The sequence below is a fragment of the Stenella coeruleoalba genome (genome assembly GCF_951394435.1).
Source record: "Stenella coeruleoalba genome assembly, chromosome: 7".
NCBI lineage: Eukaryota > Metazoa > Chordata > Mammalia > Artiodactyla > Delphinidae > Stenella > Stenella coeruleoalba.
Window position 1 is genome coordinate 76,789,223 of NC_137153.1, and position 21,598 is coordinate 76,810,820.

The window sequence follows — 21,598 nt, forward strand, 5'->3', positions numbered from 1 at the left end:
TTTAATCTGAGTTGGGGATTTTCTAGGTATATACAATGGAGGGAAATAAGGGTTGAGTTGGTTAAGCATGCCTTGTGAAAGAGTGGGTAAAATGCTAGACCTTGGAGCCAGTATAGATAGGAGAGAAGTATAAATAAGAATAGGTTGTTGGATAGTGAAGAAGTGGATTCTACTTCTCACAAAAGGAGATCATTTCTGGACTAGGAATACTAGTGTAAGTGATCTGAAAGGAGAGGAGGGTAATGGAGTATTGGAAACCCATACCCATACTTGTAACTGATGTGTGTTATTGGTGAATCCTAGGTCTAGTGTCTGCTCATGTGAGTGGCACGGTAAGGATGAACTGAAGAAAAGGATCAGTGGAGATAAGGATGTCAAGGAAGTTGGAATTCAGGGTGTTGTGATTTTGACAGGAGTCATGGAGGAAAGGAAGGTAGTGAGAGAGCTGCTGAATGAATCAGGAATTATGTTGCAGGGCTTAATACAAGGAAGAGAAACTGGTAGTTTCAAGAAAGAGAAAACCTAGGAGAGGTAGAGGGTTGTCAAAACATGACACATATGTCAGAGAAAACAAAATTATTGAAGGCTGAGGAGAGAAATAGTTTGAAAGTGACAATGGTGGATAACTACCCAAGACAGTCCTACTTTATGCCTATTATCTTTTTTTTTTTTTTTTTTTTTGCAGTACGTGGGGCTCTCAGTGTTGTGGCCTCTCCCGTTGCGGAGCACATGCTCCGGACATGCAGGCTCAGCGGCCATGGCTCACGGGCCCAGCCGCTCCGCGGCATGTGGGATCTTCCCGGACCGGGGCACGAACCCGTGTCCCCTGCATCGGCAGGCAGACTCTCAACCACTGTGCCACCAGGGAAGCCCATATGCCTATTATCTTGGTATGATTTTTAGTACCTCTCTTTATTTTTAAAAATGTTCTAATTTTATTTTATTTTATTATTTTTTTTAAAAATGTTCTAATTTTAAATGGTCACCTAATAAAAAGATATTCCTCTTATCTCCCTGAACTACGTGACGTATGGATAAGGAAAAAAACCCACCTTTACCTAAAGGGTATGTAAGGTCCCTCTACTCAGGGGCAGTCACATTTCTGTCAAAACCAGAAGGTAAAGAAACTATTTAGAGAACAGGTTGAGAATATAGGCACCCTTACTGTTAATATCTTCAGAGCTTCAAAAACATAGCCAAGAGCCTTGGGAGCTGGAGAATAAATGGCTGGTGAGGTCATATTAGGGGGTGCATAGAACAGGGTGAAGGGGATCTTTGAGGTTTGGATTCTTGATGGTGAGTGGTCAGAGAAGAAGATAATTGAACACCTCAGGGTGGTGGCTGGTTTCATGCAAAAATGTAGACTTTTTGGCAAGTAGGATTATTCAGTGATTAGAGACAGTGAATATGTTGGTGGCTCATCATGCTTTTGGAAAGGGGCTACTTCAGAGGAACAATGGATAGAGACCTAAATTCTGTTACTTTGAGTCACACCATAGCACGGAGCTAAACCCCATCACTGAATTATCCTCTGATTTATTCATTCATTGATTCATTTATTCAATAAATAACCAGTTATGGATTGCTATGTTGAATCATGGCAATATATATTCCTAGATAGAGTAAATTCTTCAAGAGTATGATCAAGAGGTGAAACCTTACCATAAGAAAAATTAAAAGATAAATATCATAAAACATTATTTCATATTGTTAATATCATTATGTTAATGGATGCCATTTATTGAATGCCTACTGTAGCCTAGGACTGTCTAAACAATAAATCCCTATTCATTTAATCCTGTCAACAATGTCATAGAGTAGACATTTATTATCCATCTTTTACAAATGAGGGGTTAGGAAGTAATTTGCTCAGTGTCACTCAGTTTGACACACACTCGAAACACAAAGTGCTCTGTTCAAAAAGGTGGGCTGTTTCTATTAGAGAATATCAGGGAAGGTCTTTAGTAGATAATGGCCTTTGAGTTAGGCCTTGGAATACAGATATATTTGGAATGGGAAAGGGGCAACAACCAAAGATCAAGGTGATTTTCAGGGGGCATTTATATGAAGCAATAAAATAATTAATTGGGCTGGATGTAAGAGGGTGAAAAGCATGAGTGAGAATAAGACAAACACATATTAAGGCCAAAATGCACGTCAATATATGCATTTAACATAAAAATCCCTTCTAGGAAATAAGAAAAATGAAGTAATTCATGAACTGTTTAGCAACATAGCATTTTTAGAAATCCTAATCTATGTTTGTTTATTTTTTTCCCTCAGCTGCTATTTCTACCCTTTTCCATTCCCTGCTTTCAAGCAGTTGGCTCTGTTTCTGATTTCAAAATTGTAAGTCCTAGAGTAGTGTAGAGAAATAGTTTGGGGAATGGATAATGTGTTTCATTCAGTTATGAAAGGACAGTAACTTTTCCTGGACAAAGAATAAATGCCTCCCAAGCTGTGTGGAGGAAAGTAGGAGAGACAAGGAGAGGAGGCATGCACGTGGGACTGACAGCCATGTCGGGGACATGCCATGATGCCAAAGACGAAATGCTATCACTGTCAGAGGGTCCATGGGCACACTGTTCTGGCAGAGGATCGGGGCAGCCTAAAGGGGAGAGTCAAATGTGGCCAAACGAATAAAGAAATACTAGATAGCGAGGGAACATGTGGACCTAAAAGGTTACGTTGGCTTTGAGGTTGGCCCCTGTGACATAGCATGGGGTGAAAAAGGACTCAAGATGTATGTGCCTTCTGAATACCCTCTGCAAGCCCAAGTAGCTTAAATAGGGGCCTTGGACAGAGGCAGTGAGGAGGGAAGGAGGGGATGAACCTCAAGAAAGACTGGTATTCAAGTTTCTTACATGCCTAGCGTGATGGGCAGGGGGCTTGAACATAAATTAAGCTATGGAAAATAAAGCTATAGAAAATAAAGATCTATTTCTTAAACATCTGAATTTGTGAACTGATTCATATCAACGGTTTCTAATTTTTCAGGCTGTATTAGTTAGGGTAGGCTAGTATATGATGTGGCAAGAAATAAACCCAGAAATCTCAGTGGCTTAACATAATAAACATATAATTTTCTCTCCGATTAGACTGGGATGCGGCTGAGCAGCCCTTCTCCCTCTTGTAGTCACACCACTAGAAACATGCAAAGCGGGAGCTTCCCTCTTTCCTTGCTACTGAAGGGAAGAAGTCAATGGGGAAAGCACACTAGTTCTTAATTGCTCCAGCCTGGAAGCCTCGTACATCATTTCCTTTCATCTACCCTTATCCTGCACTAGTTGTGTGACCTCCAACTAACAGTGAGAGGGGCTAGGGACAGTGAGAAATACGGTGGAGCATGGATACTTGGTCAATCATCTATTACCCACAGACCCATGCAGTTAGACAAAGGAGACATTCTATTTTACCTGCTGCGTTGCAAATACTTCACTTCTTCCAGGGAAGTGCTATTTTCCTTGCTGGGTCAGGGCTTTGTGAATCTATGATTCTTGCTTTCTGAACTCACAGAATGTCCCCCAAAGTCCATTTGTATGTTCCAGGCAAGGTTTCCGTTCCCTTTCCTCTCCTCTTTCTGCCCCTCCTCCTCTAGAAAAGTTACAAGACTAATGAAACCGGGTTTATTGTGTGATTTGAAGAAAATCCTCATCAACTGCATTTCAAAATTGGTATTAAAATTTAAAATCCAGAGCCCTTTAATAGTTGTCCCAGCAATTTAATGGCATGTTGTTTTTAGTCTGTCATTTGGACTAACAACTGAATTGAGTTGCAGCAAATCATCAGTTTGATTTCTACGAATTTCTTACTACTACTACAAAATATCTTTGCATTTAATGTACTAGTATGGCATAAAGGCATCATTTAGGATTATTTCCTGAGGAGTAAAGAAAGGACCATTTCAGAGCCTGTAAAGCATAAGATATTCTTTTGGTCTGCAATTTATTTTCATACTCTGCAGATATACTCTGTAAAAACAGAAGCACACATAAGATTGTCAGAGTTTCCCTTAATGCTGGATTCTCTCTCTGTCCTGAGAATTCCATCTTGTTAAACTTATCTGACATTGGGTTAAAACTCTCACCAAACAATGCGTTATACCTGAGGAAACAGGATTTCATTTGGATCTAATAAAAGTTTAGTTTAGTTTTGTTCTTTTTAAAAGCAAATGTCCTATGATGCCTCATCACAGAGTTAGGTGTTTTTTTTAGGCTGCATTGGGTCTTTGTTGCTGCATGTGGGCTTTCTCTAGTTGCAGCGAGCGGGGGGTGGGGGGGGCTACTCTTCATTGTCATGCACGGGCTTCTCATTGCGGTAGCTTCTCTTGCTGCTGAGCATAGGCTCTAGGCACGTGGGCTTCAGTAGTTGCAGTGCGCAGGCTCAGTAGTTGCGGCGTGTGGGCTCTAGCACACAGGCTCAGTAGTTGTGGCGCACGGGCTCAGTAGTTGTGGCTTGTGGGCACTAGCGCGCAGGCTCAGTAGATGTGGCACACGGGCTTAGTAGTTGCAGTGCACGGGCTTAGTTGCTCCGCGGCATGTGGGATTTTCCGAGACCAGGGATTGAACCCGTGTCCCGTGCATTGGCAGGGAGACTCTTAACCAGTGCACCACCAGGGAAGTCCCAAAAGTTAAGTTTTAACTGATTTGTCAGTGACTCTATTCAGTGACCCTTACTAGTATATTTCTTTTAATCTTACAGTATAGGCTCTTACTGCAGCATACAATATAGGAAGAATATTGTATTAATTTGTTGATTTGATAGTGAAATTCTTCCTCGTGATGCAAATGTATGTAAATGAGCATCTAAATTCTGCTCTGAACATTCTGCTATTTCAGAATTCAGTTATAAAAAGGAATGAGAGTGAGAGTGAGAGAGAGAGGAGAATTAAAAAAAAGAAGAACAAGAAAAGAGGGAAAGACCATAGATTGCTACAATCTTTTTTTCTTCACTTAAAAAACAGCGCAAGTTATTACCCTACTCTTGGTTTAAAAAAATCTTTAGGTTAACGCTACTAAATGATTGTCATTCATATCAGAGAATTTGGCATATAGGTTTGGATGGTTTATTGTGCTGTGTACTACTGATAAATCTACAAACACAGCAACTGTCACTATCTCTCTCAAATTCAAATTAATTTTCCATATGCTGAGTGTCTTTTAAAAAAAATATTTGGCTAGTACAACTTTTGCCTGGTTAAATTGAACTTGTTTGAATATTAAGTATTTTAGGAAACAGAAGGAACAAGGTATTTATAAGGGTACCTTGGGATATCAGCTTAAATTTCTTTGGATCATAAGCATCATTGTTTGGCAACACAAATTATTACCCCTTTGTACAGTGATTAGGTATTGAAGAGTTGAAGAATGGATTTTAAGTGGAGCGATGCTTAAAACTGGCATATTGGCCCAAGTTGTTTTATTCTTTTACCACTTACATATGCCAGTAAGCTTAGTTGCTTTGATATTTTTCAGTATTGAATTTATGCAAGGAGTAAGATATATAGAAATGATTTTCCTTCAGATCAGTTTGCCATCTGATCAATAGTTTATGTTACTTGGTTGAGATTTCCCATTAAAAAGATGCTCATCTACTGCCTGGCTTGCTCTAACATTCTTAACAGAATTCTTTCGGCTTGTGAATGGTCTACTAAACCTTCTTATCCCTGTGGACTACACTTTTTAAATTGTTCATCATTTAAGCAGCTCCATTCATTGATGTGATAGTTCAGTCCTTTTTTTTTTTAGTTAATTTTTTTATTGAAGTATAGTTGATTTACAATGTTGTGTTTGTTAGTTTCAGGTGTACAGCACAGTGATTCAGTTATAAATATAAATATTCTTTTTTAGATTCTTTTCCATATAGATCATTATAAAATATTGAGTATTCTTCCATATGCTATACAGTTGGTCCTTGTTGGTTATCTATTTTATATATAGTAGTGTGTATATGTTAATTCTGAACTCCTAATTTATCCCTCCCCTCCCACTTTCCCCTTTTGCAACGTAAGTTTGTTTTCGATGTCTGTGGGTCTATTTCTGTTTTGTAAATAAGTTCATTTGTATCATTTTTTTTAGATTCCACATATACGTGATATATTTGTCTTTGTCTGGCTTACTTCACTTGGTATGATCTCTAGGTCCATCCATGTTGCTGCAAATGGAATTATTTAATTCTTTTTTATGGCTGAGTAATATTCTATAGTATATATATGTATATATATACATATCATATTTTCTTTACCCATTCATCTGTTGATGGACATTTAGGTTGTTTCCATGCCTTGGCTATTGTAAGTAGTTCAGCCTTTCTTCTTTGAGATTATTTATTGGAGGATTATCTTTGCTAAACCTGTCTTATTGTAGAAGAATTTTAGAAATTCTGTTATGATTTTTTTCATTCAGTTTAATATTGCCACATTTTAAAGAAAATGAATGGGCTGAAATAACAGGTTTATATTTCTGCTGTCTACTGGCATCCATCACAATGTTTGAAACGTATTGAACTTTTTTTTTTTTGCTCTGTAGATAACACCCTGAAGCTCCAACTTTGTGGTGGGTCAATTAAACTCCATGAAATATGGTCAGTGCCCTGTAAGTATCTCCCTTCATATATAACTGCCAAGTTATTGATATTTTACATGTTCTTACTAGATAGCTTTCTATCTGACTGTATTGTAGTTTTCAATATGTATTTTATGATTGATTACTTTAAATCATGTATTTTAGACTGAGATATCAAAGTTCATTAATGGGGCCAATGGCCTCAGTTTAGCCTTTATCTAATTTTTGTTATTCTGTTAAGATTCTGTGGTTTGGTTTGACTCTTCTAACTTAAGTGTTCTTATTTATTTCTGTCAAGGTCTGCATTTCTCTGAATTGTGAAACTTTTGAATCATGTTTCAATACCACCTATACATCTTCAAACCTCAAATCAAGTTTCCTTTACGGGGAATTCCCCGACAGTCCAGTGGTTAGGACTCTGCTCTTTCACTGCTGAATGCCTGGTTCAATCCCTGGTCTGGTAACAAAGATCTCACAAGCTGGGCAGCACAGGCAAAAAAAAAAAAAAAAAAAAAAAAAGTTTGCTTTATGGGACTATTTTGCTGTTAAGATGAAGAAAACAAGAAAAGAAAAGAAAGTTTTTTGAAAAAGAAAAAAAAATGTATCTAAAACTTCCAAATTAGATTCAGAGATTTGTTTATCCTTTAATTTATAATAATGAATAACAAAAAAGTATGCATTTGGTATCTGTAAATGGTTCACTTTATCACTATTGAATGAATTCCTTTAACATTTCTGAATCTGATTTTTGAAAAGGTAAATCCAGAGGCTTGTATCTCTTAAGTATTTTCAAATAGCAAAGAGTGTTGTTGTTGTTGTTATTGTTTATTAGTAAGCATAATATATGGAAAGATCAAAGGCATGGGAGAAAGACTTGACTTTAAATTTTAACTCCATAATCTACCATGTTAAAATCTTAAAATACTATCTCCTTTGAGTCTTAGATTCCCAAAATCTACTTAGGAATAATAACAATAATATCTATTTATCAGGGTTATTGAGAGGTTTAAATTAGAAAATATATGGGAGCTCAATTATTATTAAATTTTTCTTCCACTCTTCTCTAACCTATTCCTGCTTCACTTTCAAATCTGTTGCATGTAATAATTTGTATTTAATTTCTTAGCTACAGACCAGAAGTTTCAGTGGTATGCTGGTAAATTTTAACAACTAGTTCTTTAGAGGAAAAAAAGCCCTGATTTGTAGTGTTTATTAATTTCTGTGGTATAAATACTCCCACCATGGCCAATTAGAAGCTACCAACGTGATGTCACTGAAGGAAGAGTTAAGAGAAACAAACAATGCCCTCTAGCAGGCTGGTGGGAGTGGGCTTCCGCACACCACTAACTCTTAGGACGTAGGGCTGAATTCTTCTGTGTCTTCTGCATAGTCCCCTCAATGGTAAATGGAAAGAGGGGAGATGAAAAAGAATCAGTTTGACAAGTGAGAGATTAAGCATAAATAATAAAGAGGCAGTCTCTTGATGGATTATTTACAGGTTCCAAGAGTAATATGGTAGAAAAACCTGAAAATTTTCACTGCAAGTTCTAACTTCTTCACTGCCTCTCATCTGCTCTTTCTTCTATGCCGTTCTAGGTGCTGATTATTTGGTTTTAATAATGAAAAAACCAAAACCAGTAGCTTCTTTTCCCTGTCCTTACGGTGTTGGCACTCCAATGGAAGGGAGACTTTAAAGACTTAAACAAAACAAACAAACAAAAAAAAAGGCATAATTACAAACTATGATGTGTGTTATGGTGGAAGTGAACTGAGTGCTAAGGCAGGAAACAGCAGGTTGATGACTAGTTAAAGCAGTAAATGGAATTTCTGAAGACTTCTTTTGGGAGGTTTAAAATTATGAACTCAATTTCTTTAATAGTAAAGGGCTATTCGAATTATCTATTTCATCTTGGGTGAATTTTGGTAGTTTGTATTTTCCGAGAAATTAGTCCATTTTGTCTGTTCCTAAAACAAACAAAACCAGGGAGTCAGTAAACTTGAGGTCAAGAGGAAAAGCATTCATTTCTTTTTTTTTTTTTTTAACATCTTTATTAGGGTGTAATTGCTTTACAATGGTGTGTTAGTTTCTGCTTTATAACAAACTGAATCAGTTATACATATACATCTGTTCCCATATCTCTTCCCTCTTGTGTCTCCCTCCCTCCCACCCTCCCATTCCCACCCCTCCAGGCGGTCACAAAGCACCAAGCTGATCTCCCTGTGCTATGCGGCTGCTTCCCACTAGCAATCTACCTTACGTTTGGTAGTGTATATATGTCCATGCCTCTCTCTCGCTTTGTAACACCTTACCCTTCCCCCATCCCATATCCTCAAGTCCGTTCTCCAGTAGGTCTGTGTCTTTATTCCTGTCTTACCCCTAGGTTCTTCATGACATTTTTTTCCTCTTAAATTCCATATATATGTGTTAGCATACAGTATTTGTCTTTCTCTTTCTGACTCACTTCACTCTCTATAACAGACTCTAGGTCTATCCACCTCATTACAAAGAGCTCAATTTCGTTTCTTTTCATGGCTGAGTAATATTCCATTGTATATATGTGCCACATCTTCTTTATCCATTCATCCGATGATGGGCACTTAGGTTGTTTCCATATCCGGGCTATTGTAAATAGAGCTGCAGTGAACATTTTGGTACATGACTCTTTTTGAATTATGGTTTTCTCAGGGTATATGCCCAGTAGTGGGATTGCTGGGTCATATGGTAGTTCTATTTGTAGTTTTTTAAGGAACTTCCATACTGTTCTCCATAGTGGCAGTAACAATTCACATTCCCACCAGCAGTGCAGGAGTGTTCCCTTTTCTCCACACCCTCTCCAGCATTTATTGTTTTTAGATTTTTTTGATGATGGCCATTCTGACTGGTGTGAGATGATATCTCATTGTAGTTTTGATTTGCATTTCTCTAATGATTAATGATGTTCAGCATTCATTCATGGGTTTGTTGGCAGTCTGTATATCTTCTTTGGAGAAATGTCTATTTAGGTCTTCTGCCCATTTTTGGATTGGGTTGTTTGATTTTTTGTTATTGAGCTGCATGAGCTGCTTGTAAATTTTGGAAATTAATCCTTTGTCAGTTGCTTCATTTGCAAATATTTTCTCCCATTCTGAGGGTTGTCTTTTGGTCTTGTTTATCGTTTCCTTTGCAGTGCAACAGCTTTTAAGTTTCATTAGGTCCCATTTGTTTATTTCTGTTTTTATTTCCATTTCTCTAGGAGGTGGGTCAAAAAGGGTCTTGCTGTGACTTATGTCATAGAGTGCCCTGCCTATGTTTTCCTCTAAGAGTTTGATAGTTTCTGGCCTTATATTTAGGTCTTTAATCCATTTTGAGCTTATTTTTGTGTATGGTGTTAGGGAGTGATCTAATCTCATACTTTTACATGTACCTGTCCAGTTTTCCCAGCACCACTTTTGAAGAGGCTGTCCTTTCTCCACTGTACATTCCTGCCTCCTTTATCAAAGATAAGGTGACCCTATGTGCGTGGGTTTATCTCTGGGCTTTCTATCCTGTTCCATCGATCCATCTGTTTTTGTGCCAGTACCATACTGTCTTGATTACTGTAGCTTTGTAGTATAGTCTGAAGTCAGGGAGCCTGATTCCTCCAGCTCCGTTTTTCTTTCTCAAGATTGCTTTGGCTATTTGGGGTCTTTTGTGTTTCCATACAAATTGTGAAATTTTTTGTTCTAGTTCTGTGAAAAATGCCAGTGGTAGTTTGATAGGGATTGCATTGAATCTGTAGATTGCGTTGGGTAGTAGAGTCATTTTCACAATGTTGATTCTTCCAATCCAAGAACATGGTATATCTCTCCATCTATTTGTATCATCTTTAATTTCTTTCATCAGTGTCTTATAATTTTCTGCATACAGGTCTTTTGTCTCCTAAGGTAGGTTTATTCCTAGATATTTTATTCTTTTTGTTGCAGTGGTAAATGGGAGTGTTTTCTTGATTTCACGTTCAGATTTTCCATCATTAGTGTATAGGAATGCAAGAGATTTCTGTGCATTAATGTTGTATCCTGCAACTTTACCAACTTCATTGATGAGCTCTAGTAGTTTTCTGGTAGCATCTTTAGGATCCTCTATGTATAGTATCATGTCATCTGCAAACAGTGACAGCTTTACTTCTTCTTTTCCAATTTGGAATCCTTTTATTTCCTTTTCTTCTCTGATTGCTATGGCTAAAACTTCCAAAACTATATTGAATAAGCGTGGTGAGAGTGGGCAACCTTGTCTTCTTCCTGATCTTAGTGGAAATGGTTTCAGTTTTTCACCATTGAGGATGATGTTGGCTGTGGGTTTGTCATATATGGCCTTTATTATGTTGAGGAAAGTTCCCTCTATGCCTACTTACTGCAGGGTTTTTGATTTTTTTTTTTTTTTTTTTTTTTTTTTTTTTGCGGTACGCGGGCCTCTCGCTGCTGTGGCCTCTCCCGTTGCGGAGCACAGGCTCCAGACGCGCAGGCTCAGCGGCCATGGCTCACGGGCCCAGCCGCTCCGCGGCATGTGGGATCCTCCCGGACCAGGGCACGAACCCGTGTTCCCTGCATCGGCAGGCGGACTCTCAACCACTGCGCCACCAGGGAAGCCCACTGCAGGGTTTTTATCATAAATTGGTGTTGAATTTTGTCAAAAGCTTTCTCTGCATCAATTGAGATGATCATATGGTTTTTCTCCTTCAGTTTGTTAATATGGTGTATCACGTTGATTGATTTGTGTATATTGAAGAATCCTTGCATTCCTGGAATAAACCCCACTTGATCATGGTGTATGATCCTTTTAATGTGCTGTTGGATTCTGTTTGCTAGTATTTTGTTGAGGATTTTTGCATCTGTGTTCATCAGTGATATGGGCCTGTAGTTTTCTTTGTGATATCCTTGTCTGGTTTTGGTATCAGGGTGATGGTGGCCTCGTAGAATGAGTTTGGGAGTGTTCCTCCCTCTGCTATATTTTGGAAGAGTTTGAGAAGGATAGGTGTTAGCTCTTCTCTAAATGTTTGATAGAATTCACCTGTGAAGCCATCTGGTCCTGGGCTTTTGTTTGTTGGAAGATTTTTAATCACAGTTTCAATTTCAGTGCTTGTGATTGGTCTGTTCATATTTTCTATTTCTTCCTGATTCAGTCTTGGCAGGTTGTGCATTTCTAAGAATTTGTCCATTTCTTCCAGGTTGTCCATTTTATTGGCATAGAGTTGCTTGTAGTAATCTCTCATGATCCTTTGTATTTCTGCAATGTCAGTTGTTACTTCTCCTTTTTCATTTCTAATTCTATTGATTTGAGTCTTGTCCCTTTTTTCCTTGATGAGTCTGGCTAATGGTTTATCAATTTTGTTTATCTTCTCAAAGAACCAGCTTTTACTTTTATTGATCTTTGCTATCGTTTCCTTCATTTCTTTTTCATTTATTTCTGATCTGATTTTTATTATTTGTTTCCTTCTGCTAACTTTGGGGTTTTTTTGTTCTTCTTTCTCTAATTGCTTTAGGTGCAAGGTTAGGTTGTTTATTCGAGATGTTTCCTGTTTCTTAAGGTAGGATTGTATTGCTATAAATTTCCCTCTTAGAACTGCTTTTGCCGCATCCCATAGATTTTGGGTTGTCATGTCTCCATTGTCATTTGTCTCTAGGTATTTTTTGATTTCCTCTTTGATTTCTTCAGTGATCACTTTGTTTTTTAGTAGTATATTGTTTAGCCTCCATGTGTTTGTATTTTTTACAGATCTTTTCCTGTAATTTTTTACAGTCTCATAGCGTTGTGGTCGGAAAAGATACTTGATACAATTTCAGTTTTCTTAAATTTACCAAGGCTTGATTTGTGACCCAAGATATGATCTATCCTTAAGAATGTTCCATGAGCACTTGAGAAAAATGTGTATTCTGTTGTTTTTGGATGGAATGTCCTATAAATATCAATTAAGTCCATCTTGTTTAATGTATCATTTAAAGCTTGTGTTTCCTTATTTATTTTCATTTTGGATGATCTGTCCATTGGTGAAAGTGGGGTGTTAAAGTCCCCTACTATGAATGTGTTACTGTCGATTTCCCCTTTTATGGGTGTTAGTATTTGCCTTATGTATTGAGGTGCTCCTATGTTGGGTGCATAAATATTTACAATTGTTTCATATATATATATATATACATATATATATATATATATATTTTTTTTTTTTTCTTTTGTGCGGGCCTCTCCCTGTTGTGGCCTCTCCCGCTGCGGAGCACAGGCTCTGGACGCGCAGGCCCAGTGGCCATGGCTCACAGGCCCAGCCGCTCCGCAGCCCGTGGGATCCTCCCGGACCGGGGCACGAACCCACGCTCCTCGCATCGGCAGGCGGACTCCCAATGACTGCGCCACCAGGGAAGCCCTACAATTGTTATATCTTCTTCTTGGATCGATCCCTTGATCATTATGTAGTGTCCTTCTTTGTCTCTTTTAATAGTCTTTATTTTAAAGTTTATTTCGTCTGATATAAGATTTGCTACTCCAGCTTTCTTTTGGTTTCCATTTGCATGAAATATCTTTTTCCATCCCCTTACTTTCAATCTCTATATCTTTCTAGGTCTGAAGTGGGTCTCTTGTAGACAGCAAATATATGGGTCTTGTTTTTGTATCCATTCAGCCAACCTGTGTCTTTTGGTGGGAGCATTTAGTCCATTTACATTTAAGGTAATTATCGATATGTATGTTCCTATTCCCATTTTCTTAATTGTTTTGGGTTCGTTATTGTAGGTCTTTTCCTTCTCTTGTGTTTCTTGCCAAGAGAAGTTCCTTTAGCAGTTGTCGTAGAGCTGGTTTGGTAGTGCTGAACTCTCTCAGCTTTTGCTTGTGTGTAAAGGTTTTAATTTCTTCATCAAATGTGAAGGAGATCCTTGCTGGGTAGAGTAGTCTTGGTTGCAGGTTTTTCTCCTTCATCACTTTAAATATGTCCTGCCAGTCCCTTCTGGCTTGCAGAGTTTCTGCTGAAAGATCAGCTGTTAACCTTATGGGGATTCCCTTGTGTGTTATTTGTTGTTTTTCCCTTGCTGCTTTTAATATGTTTTCTTTGTATTTACTTTTTGACAGTTTGATTAATATGTGTCTTGGCGTATTTCTCCTTGGATTTATCCTGTATGGGACTCTTTGTGCTTCCTGGACTTGATTAACTATTTCCTTTCCCATATTAGGGAAGTTTTCAACTATAATCTCTTCAAATACTTTCTCAGTCCCTTTCTTTTTCTCTTCTTCTACTGGAACCCCTATAATTCGAATGTTGGTGCGTTTAGTGTTGTCCCAGAGATCTCTGAGACTGTCCTCAGTTCTTTTCATTCTTTTTTGTTTATTCTGCTCTGCAGTAGTTATTTCCACTATTTTATCTTCCAGGTCACTTATCCAGTCTTCTGCCTCAGTTATTCTGCTATTAATCCCATCTAGAGTATTTTTAATTTCATTTATTGTGTTGTTCATCATTGTTTGTTTCATCTTTAGTTCTTCTACGTCCTTGTTAAATGTTTCTTGCATTTTGTCTATTCTATTTCCAAGATTATGGATCATCTTACTATCATTATTCTGAATTCTTTTTCAGGTAGACTGCCTATTTCCTCTTCATTTGTTAGGTCTGGTGGGTTTTTATCTTGCTCCTTCATCTGCTGTGTGTTTTTCTGTCTTCTCATTTTGCTTATCTTACTGTGTTTGGGGTCTCCTTTTTGCAGTCTGCAGTTTCGTAGTTCCCGTTGTTTTTGGTGTCTGTCCCCAGTGCCTAAGGTTGGTTCAGTGGGTTGTGTAGGCTTGCTGGTGGAGGGAACTAGTGCCTGTGTTCTGGTGGATGAGGCTGGATCTTGTCTTTCTGGTGGGCAGGTCCACGTCTGGTGGTGTGTTTTGGGGTGTCTGTGGAATCATGATTTTAGTCAGCCTCTCTCCTAATGGTTGGGGTTGTGTTCCTGTCTTGCTAGTTGTTTGGCATATGATGTCCAGCACTGTAGCTTGCTGGTCATTGAGTGAAGCTGGGTGCTGGTGTTGAGATGGAGATCTCTGGGAGATTTTCGCCGTTTGATATTATGTGGAGCTGGGAGGTCTCTTGTGAACCAGTGTCCTGAAGTTGGCTCTCCCACCTCAGAGGCACAGCACTGTCTCCTCGTTGCAGCACCAAGGGCCTTTCATCCACACGGCTCAGAATAAAATGGAGAAAAAGTAGAAAGAAAAAATTAGGAGTAGAAAGAAAGAAAGAAAGGAAGGAGGGAGGGAGGGAGGAAGGAAGGAAGAAGGGATGGAAGGAAGAAAAGAAAGAAAGAAGATAAAGTAAAATAAAAATAAAGCAAGATAATATATAATAAAGTTATTAAAATAAAAAAATAATAAGAAAAAAAACAACGGATGGATAGAACCCTCGGAGAAATGGCGGAAGCAAAGCTATACAGACAAAATCTCACACAGAAGCATACACATACTCACAAAAAAAGGAAAAGGGGAAAAAATCATAGATCTTGCTCTCGAAGCCCACCTCCTTAATTTGGGATGATTCGTTGTCTATTCATGTATTCCACAGATGCAGGTACATCAAGTTGATTGTGGAGCTTTAATCCGCTGCTTCTGAGGCTGCTGGGAGAGATTTCCCTTTCTCTTCTTTGTTCTCACAGCTCCCAGGGGCTCAGCTTTGGATTTGGCCCCGCCTCTGAGTGTAGTTCGCCGGAGGGCGTCTGTTCTTCGCTCAGACAGGACGGGGTTAAAGGAGCCGCTGATTCGGGAGCTCTGGCTCACTCAGGCCGGGGGGAGGGGGCGGCACGGAGTGCGGGGCGAGCCCGCGGTGGCAGAGGCCAGCGTGACGTTGCATCAGCCTGAGCCGCGCCGTGTGTTCTCCCGGGGGAGTTGTCTCTGGATCCCGGGACCCTGGCAGTGGCGGGCTGCACAGGCTCCCCGGAAGTGGGCTGTGGAGAGTGACCTGTGCTCGCACACAGGCTTCTTGGTGGCGGCAGCAGCAGCCTTAGCGTCTCATGCCTGTCTCTGGGGTCTGTCCGCGCTTTTAGCCATCTCTGGAGGTCCTTAGGCAGTGCTCTTAATCCCCTCTCCTCACGCACCAGGAAACAAAGAGGGAATAAAAAGTCTCTTGATTCTTCGGCCAGCCGTGATGCACTAGCCCCCTTCAGGCTGTGTTCACGCCGGCAACCCCAGCCCTCTCCCTGCGCTCTGACCAAAGCCCGAGCCTCAGCTCCCAGCCCCGCCCGCCCTGGCCGGTGAGCAGACAAGCCTCCCTGGCTGGTGAGTGCCGGTTGGCACCGATCCTCTGTGTGGGAATCTCTTCGCTTTGCCCTCCGCACCCCTGTTGCTGTGCTCTCGTCCGCGGCCCCGAAGTTTCCCCCTCCACCACCCACAGTCTCCACCTGCGAAGGGGCTTCTAGTGTGTGGAAACCTTCCTCCTTCACAGCTCCCTCCCACTGGTGCAGGTCCCGTCCCTATCCTTTTGTCTCTGTTTATTCATTTTTCTTTTTCCCTACCCAGGTACATGGGGGGTTTCTTGTCTTTTGGGAGGTCTGAGGTCTTTTGCCAGTGTTCAGTAGGTGTTTTGTAGGAGTTGTTCCACGTGTAGCTGTATTTCTGGTGTATCTGTGGGGAGGAAGGTGATGTCCGTGTCTTACTCTTCCTCCATCTTCCCGGAACCAGCCTGTTCTGTCTTTGAAACCAGAGTAAAACAGGCTTTATAAAAGGAATAGGAGTCTTCCCTTTCTGTTTTTGTAGGAGAAATTGTGTAGAACTGGTGTTAATTCTTCTTTAAAAGTTTGGTAGAACTATTCAGTGAAACCAAATGGACCTGGAGACTTCATTTTTGAAAGTTTTTTTTTTTTTTAATATTTCAAGAGCTTTATAACTGATCTATCAACTATCATTTGTAACAATATATTATTGTCACATTTATTGACAGAGTTCACTTGCTTAAAAGAATATTTGTTGAGGTAAACAGTTACTATACAGGGGGTTTTATCCATGAATCCCCTATCTGTGTACCTGAGATAAATTTACACAAGGGTCCAGATACCTTGTAACAAGAGGGTAAAAAAGCATCTGCTAAACTTTTATGTTCATTTAAAATGTTTAATACATTTCTTGGGCACAAGTAAACGGTGTTTCTGCAGGCGGTGAGAAGGATGATGGGTTTTTGGTAGCTAACTTAGCTTAAGGGCACCCACTGTTGGTACAGTTAGTGCAGTGACTTGGATAGATAGAACTTGATTTTTGGTGAAGGGTGGTATGTTGCTATTTCTTTTAAATCTGTGATGCTCTTTTGCTTAATGTATTACTCAATTTTCAGATCATGCTTCCTCCTTTCTCTTCACCAGTGAACTTCTTGGGGGTACCTCCCCATTTCCAAGTTCCCTCTCTTTCAAAAGAGGTGCCTCTCCTAAGACGGCCATGTCTGGTTGTACACATGTTCAAGCCCTTTCCTCCTACTGCCCTGATCTATTAGATCTCAGATCTATTCTCAGTGCAGGTTTCTATACTGGGAGTGGGGATAAATTCTCTTCTGAGAATAATCTCGTCTGTGTTTCACCCGGGCTTCATCCTGATACTCTCTCATGTTGCCTGGGCCATCTTGACCTGTCTCTCTGCTCTTACATAGACTCCAAATCTGGCTCTGCTTGCTTTACATATTTTCTCCCACTTATATGTAAACAACATTGGTTGTGGGTGGTTTTATTTACTTTCTTTTTTTTGATATTATGGTTTTTGGAGAATGTGTACCATTTCTTGCAACTGCCTACCTCCTACTCATCTTTTGTGCCTGAAAATAAATATTATTTCTTTCAGGATACCTTCTCTTTTTGTGTACTCCCAGAGTGTAATAGGGAATTACAAATCTGACTCTATATTAGATCTGTTTCTTTTACTTTAACCTTTGTATTCTATTGCTTTTGCTACATGTTAATCTCTAAAGGGATGTTTCTTATAGCTTAAAGTTAACATAATGTCCTATCTCCAAGAACCCTGCCCTCCATGCCTGAACGTAAAACTAAAGCACCTTTGTTCAGATCACAGGAAATATCCTGACCCAGCCCACCTGTGAAAGGCTGCAGGAAAGAAGAGATTAACACATCCCATCCCAGAGCCTGGCTGAAACCAGGAGATATCTGCAGCAACTTATGGCCTTTTTACATTACCTCTCCACCTCCCCCGCTCTTTATTCTATAAAAGAAATGAGCATCCAGACCCCAGTAAGATGGTTCTCTGGACATCAGTCTGCCATCTTCTCAGACTCCTGGCTTTCCAAGTAAAGTCATTATTCCTTGCCCCAGCACCTGGTCTCCCGTTTTATTGGCCTGTCATGCAGCAAGCAGAACGAGCTTGGACTTGGTAACAAGAGTGCTCATCACAGCACTTACCGTACTGAACTGTAACCACCCTTTACCTCTTCTGTAATCCTTCATGCAGTTAGCTTACTGAGGAGTGTTTCTCATGGTCATTTTTTCATCCTTTCTATTCAACACAGGGATCAACCTTTATTAGAACCTCAATAACTATTTCTTGAGTAAATGACTGTGTTATTTCTCGGTAAGGAACCAAGAGTGGGGCAGTCTGTCTCTGGTGCAGGTAGTACGGAATGCACATCTGCAGATAATTTCAATACAGTAATAAAACCAACCAAAAGTTTGTCTGCTTTTGGGCTTTCCTGGTGGCGCAGTGGTTGAGAGTCCACCTGCCGATGCAGGGGACGCGGGTTCGTGCCCCGGTCTGGAAAGATCCCAAATGCCGCGGAGCGGCTGGTCCCGTGATCCATGGCCGCTGAGCCTGCGCGTCCGGAGCCTGTGCTCCGCAACGGGAGAGGCCACAACTGTGAGAGGCCCGCGTACCGCAAAAAAAAAAAGTTTGTCTACGTTTTATTATAACCATAGGCCAATATATGTAAATAATTTCATGATAAAATAAATATTCCTCTCTGTTGGGAGAGACCCCCTTCTCTCTGTAGCACACCACTGTTATTTCCATTATCAGAAAAAGATAGACATTTTGTTATAGCCTGACTCTCAGCCTTCTTTCATACCCTTTCCAAGAGTTAATGCCTGCTAGATAATATTCAGAAAGAAGAGAATTTATTTTATATTTCTTCTGTGGTACAAATGAAATATTACTTCATAATCCTCTGGTACTTTCTTCCTTTCAGCCTCATTATGACAAGCTCACCTTGATGCTAGTTTCTGTCTGCAACTCCTGGATTCAATCACCTCAAAAAAGGAGAGGTATGTAAAGGTGTGTCACACCTCCCTTTACTTCTGATGAGATGGCCTTAAGGTTCTCCTCAGCTTGACTCAACTTTAGAAAGATTTCTTTTTAACTCTAGGCACCTGATCTCCCTTTACTTAGAGCACTTTAGAAAACTTGCAATTGTAAATTCTTTCTCTGCTCCTTTGAGATGTAAATCCTCTACAACCCAGGAATGTTTTTCTCGAGGACCTGGGGGCCATTTCTTTGAAATGTAATCAAGAAAGGCAGTGCCGCTGTGTGCCAGTCTCTGTGGGAGGGTAGGAATCTAACTTCAATGACCATGAGTTATCAAACACTGATGGCCTGATCGCATTGACCAACCTCCCAACCAACGTCCTCCAGCACTTTTCCACTAGCTCACCCAGTGCTTCAAAACTCTCCTGCCTTTTGTTTCAACGGAGTTGAGTTCAACCTCTCGCCCCTATTTCAGTAGTCTTTCTCCCCTACTGCAATAATCTTGAATAAAGTCCTCCTGTTTAACCAGTCCAGTGCAATTTTTCTTTTACACTTCCATGTCTATTTTCTCTTTATAGAAGTACAACTAAAGTAGTATGAGTTTAAATAAAATCCAAACTTCAATAAAAAAAGAAACACAATATAGGGAAGGAAACTATAAACTATATCCTAAATAGGACTTTCTCAATAACTTACGAGAAAAGCATTTTCATAATTTCATAGAAGTGTCCACTCACAGATATACCTCACTTGATAACTTTACTCTCCTTTACTCAGGTATGCATTTAAAAAACAAAAATGACAATGACAACAAATAGTAAAAGCTTCCCTTTCTTCATGAGTTGCCCTGGGCTTTGTAATTGTTATTATTATCTTCCTTTGGGGAAACTTTACCCATTATAATCAAGATTGTTCTTCCTTTAGTAAGCAACCCTGCTCTCTTCGTACACCTACCATCAAGATGTAGTACGTTCCTCCAAGTTATTCAGTTAGTAGTGCTCTGGCACTCTAGGGACAGCCTGGGGACATAAGCACCTTTCATGAAATAGTGCAGGGTATGTGTGGGCACTGCAAGTCAACTCCTCTTAGAGTTTTTACCAACAGCATGAGTTTCAGACATGCTTATTTATTTGTCAACTATGTACAAGGTAACTGCTAAATCTTACACCAAGACACATTTCCCAAATAATAAACATTTATTCTCAGAGACAGTACATTCTAAAGCCACTGGAGGAAGAGAAATATATTCCTTTTTGCCTCCATAATTTACAAGGCGGCCACTTTCACAATGAAGTCTGATTTTGGCATTATCATGCAGAACACTGTTAATTCTTTTCCTTTTTTTTTTTTTTCTGTCTCAGACACTTTGTGCCTCTTTGATTGGCCAAGAATAAAAAAGGGACACATTCTGGAGTCAGATACCAACTCCCTTTTCTATACAAAGAGCTATGTGCAGTTTTGGCAGATTATTTGTAATTCCTGGATTAAATTTTTAGCTAATAGCCATCTTCAACTCTTTTTTTATGGAGGAAAACGTTTTTTTATTCTAGTTAAGATAAAACAACAAATAGGTGGGTAAGAATTAAGCAGATATTTAGTTATTTTTGTTTTTTCATTTTAATCAGGAGCTATGAAATTTCTAGATTTTATTTAAGGCTTGGTGTTATAGCTTACTTATTTCTCTACCTTCCATAATGCCTATTACATGATTCTATATGAACTATCAGGGCCTGCGACTATGATAGGAAATAGTATTTCACTGACAACGACATTCCAATAACACTTGTTAATCACAGTAGTTTTCCAATTGTCTCTATAGGTTTCTGTATTATTATAGCCTTGCTATTATAAAGATACCTATTGTCACTATGCCATAATAACTTTGGATTCCAAAATTGACTTTGGAGAATGAGAAACAGATAACCTTTTATTCCCAAGAAATATATATATTTCTGGAATTCACTATTTGCATTTTTTTTGCCATTTGGTTTTTAGAATAAAAATTAATGGACACTGGTAAAAGTGACCAAAAGAAAAAAAAAGGTGATGCAGCATTTTTATAACTTTCATTGTTGCTATAGACTGAGAGGACTATGGTAGCAGTTTCATTTAAATAATGTACTTCTTAATATGATCTCTTAGTTCTTTATCCAACTGTTCATGTTGTGAGAGGGTGGAATTCAAGTGCCAGATTTTAGCTCTGCCCACTGATGACGATATTTGCGCGTCTGTGAGGTGTTTCCAGTTTAGGTTCGATTAGCTTGTCCTATTTAGACTAATTTCAAATCTAAACAGTTTTGAGCTGTTTAAGCAGAGGAAATGGAAGTACCACTGTAACCACTTGCTTTTGCTTCCAGATTAAACAGAACATCTATAATCTTCTAAAGACCTAAAAGCCTGCATTATGTCTGGAAACTGTAGTACTTATCTACTATTCCCAGGAGACTATTGGTAAGTATTAAGAAAGTTGGCTGAATGGTGTTCTATTAGCCTTCTAGGACCCTTTCTGACTGTAGGACATAGAAAAAGATATTTTATAGAAGAAACAGGGGCACAATCTTTATATACCCCTTTGGAGATTTATTAATTTATGTATTCCAATATAGTGACAATTACCTGTGTTTGTGGTGGCTATTCTGGGATTACTTGAAGGTGACCATCACCTTGGATATGATCTTCACTTCCAAATATTTCATTTTGGATTACAACTTCCAAATATTTCATTTTGGCAGTCAAAAAAAAAAGTAAAAAATTTCACTACCATTATCAAGCCAGGTTAAGAGCCGTAATTTTCATGATTCTCTAATTTGATGAAATTAGTAGTGAACAATGTTATGATTCC

The 21,598-nt window shown here is 39.3% G+C and overlaps 1 long non-coding RNA gene across 1 annotated transcript; it reads left to right on the top strand.

Annotated features, from left to right (window-relative positions):
- The first annotated feature begins 436 nt into the window (after window positions 1-436).
- LOC307189673 lies at window positions 437-21,301 on the top strand. The gene is made up of 4 exons (XR_013829294.1): window positions 437-890; window positions 6,528-6,593; window positions 18,701-18,776; window positions 21,114-21,301. It is a non-coding gene; the product is annotated as an uncharacterized lncRNA (long non-coding RNA).
- The last annotated feature ends 297 nt before the right edge of the window (window positions 21,302-21,598 follow it).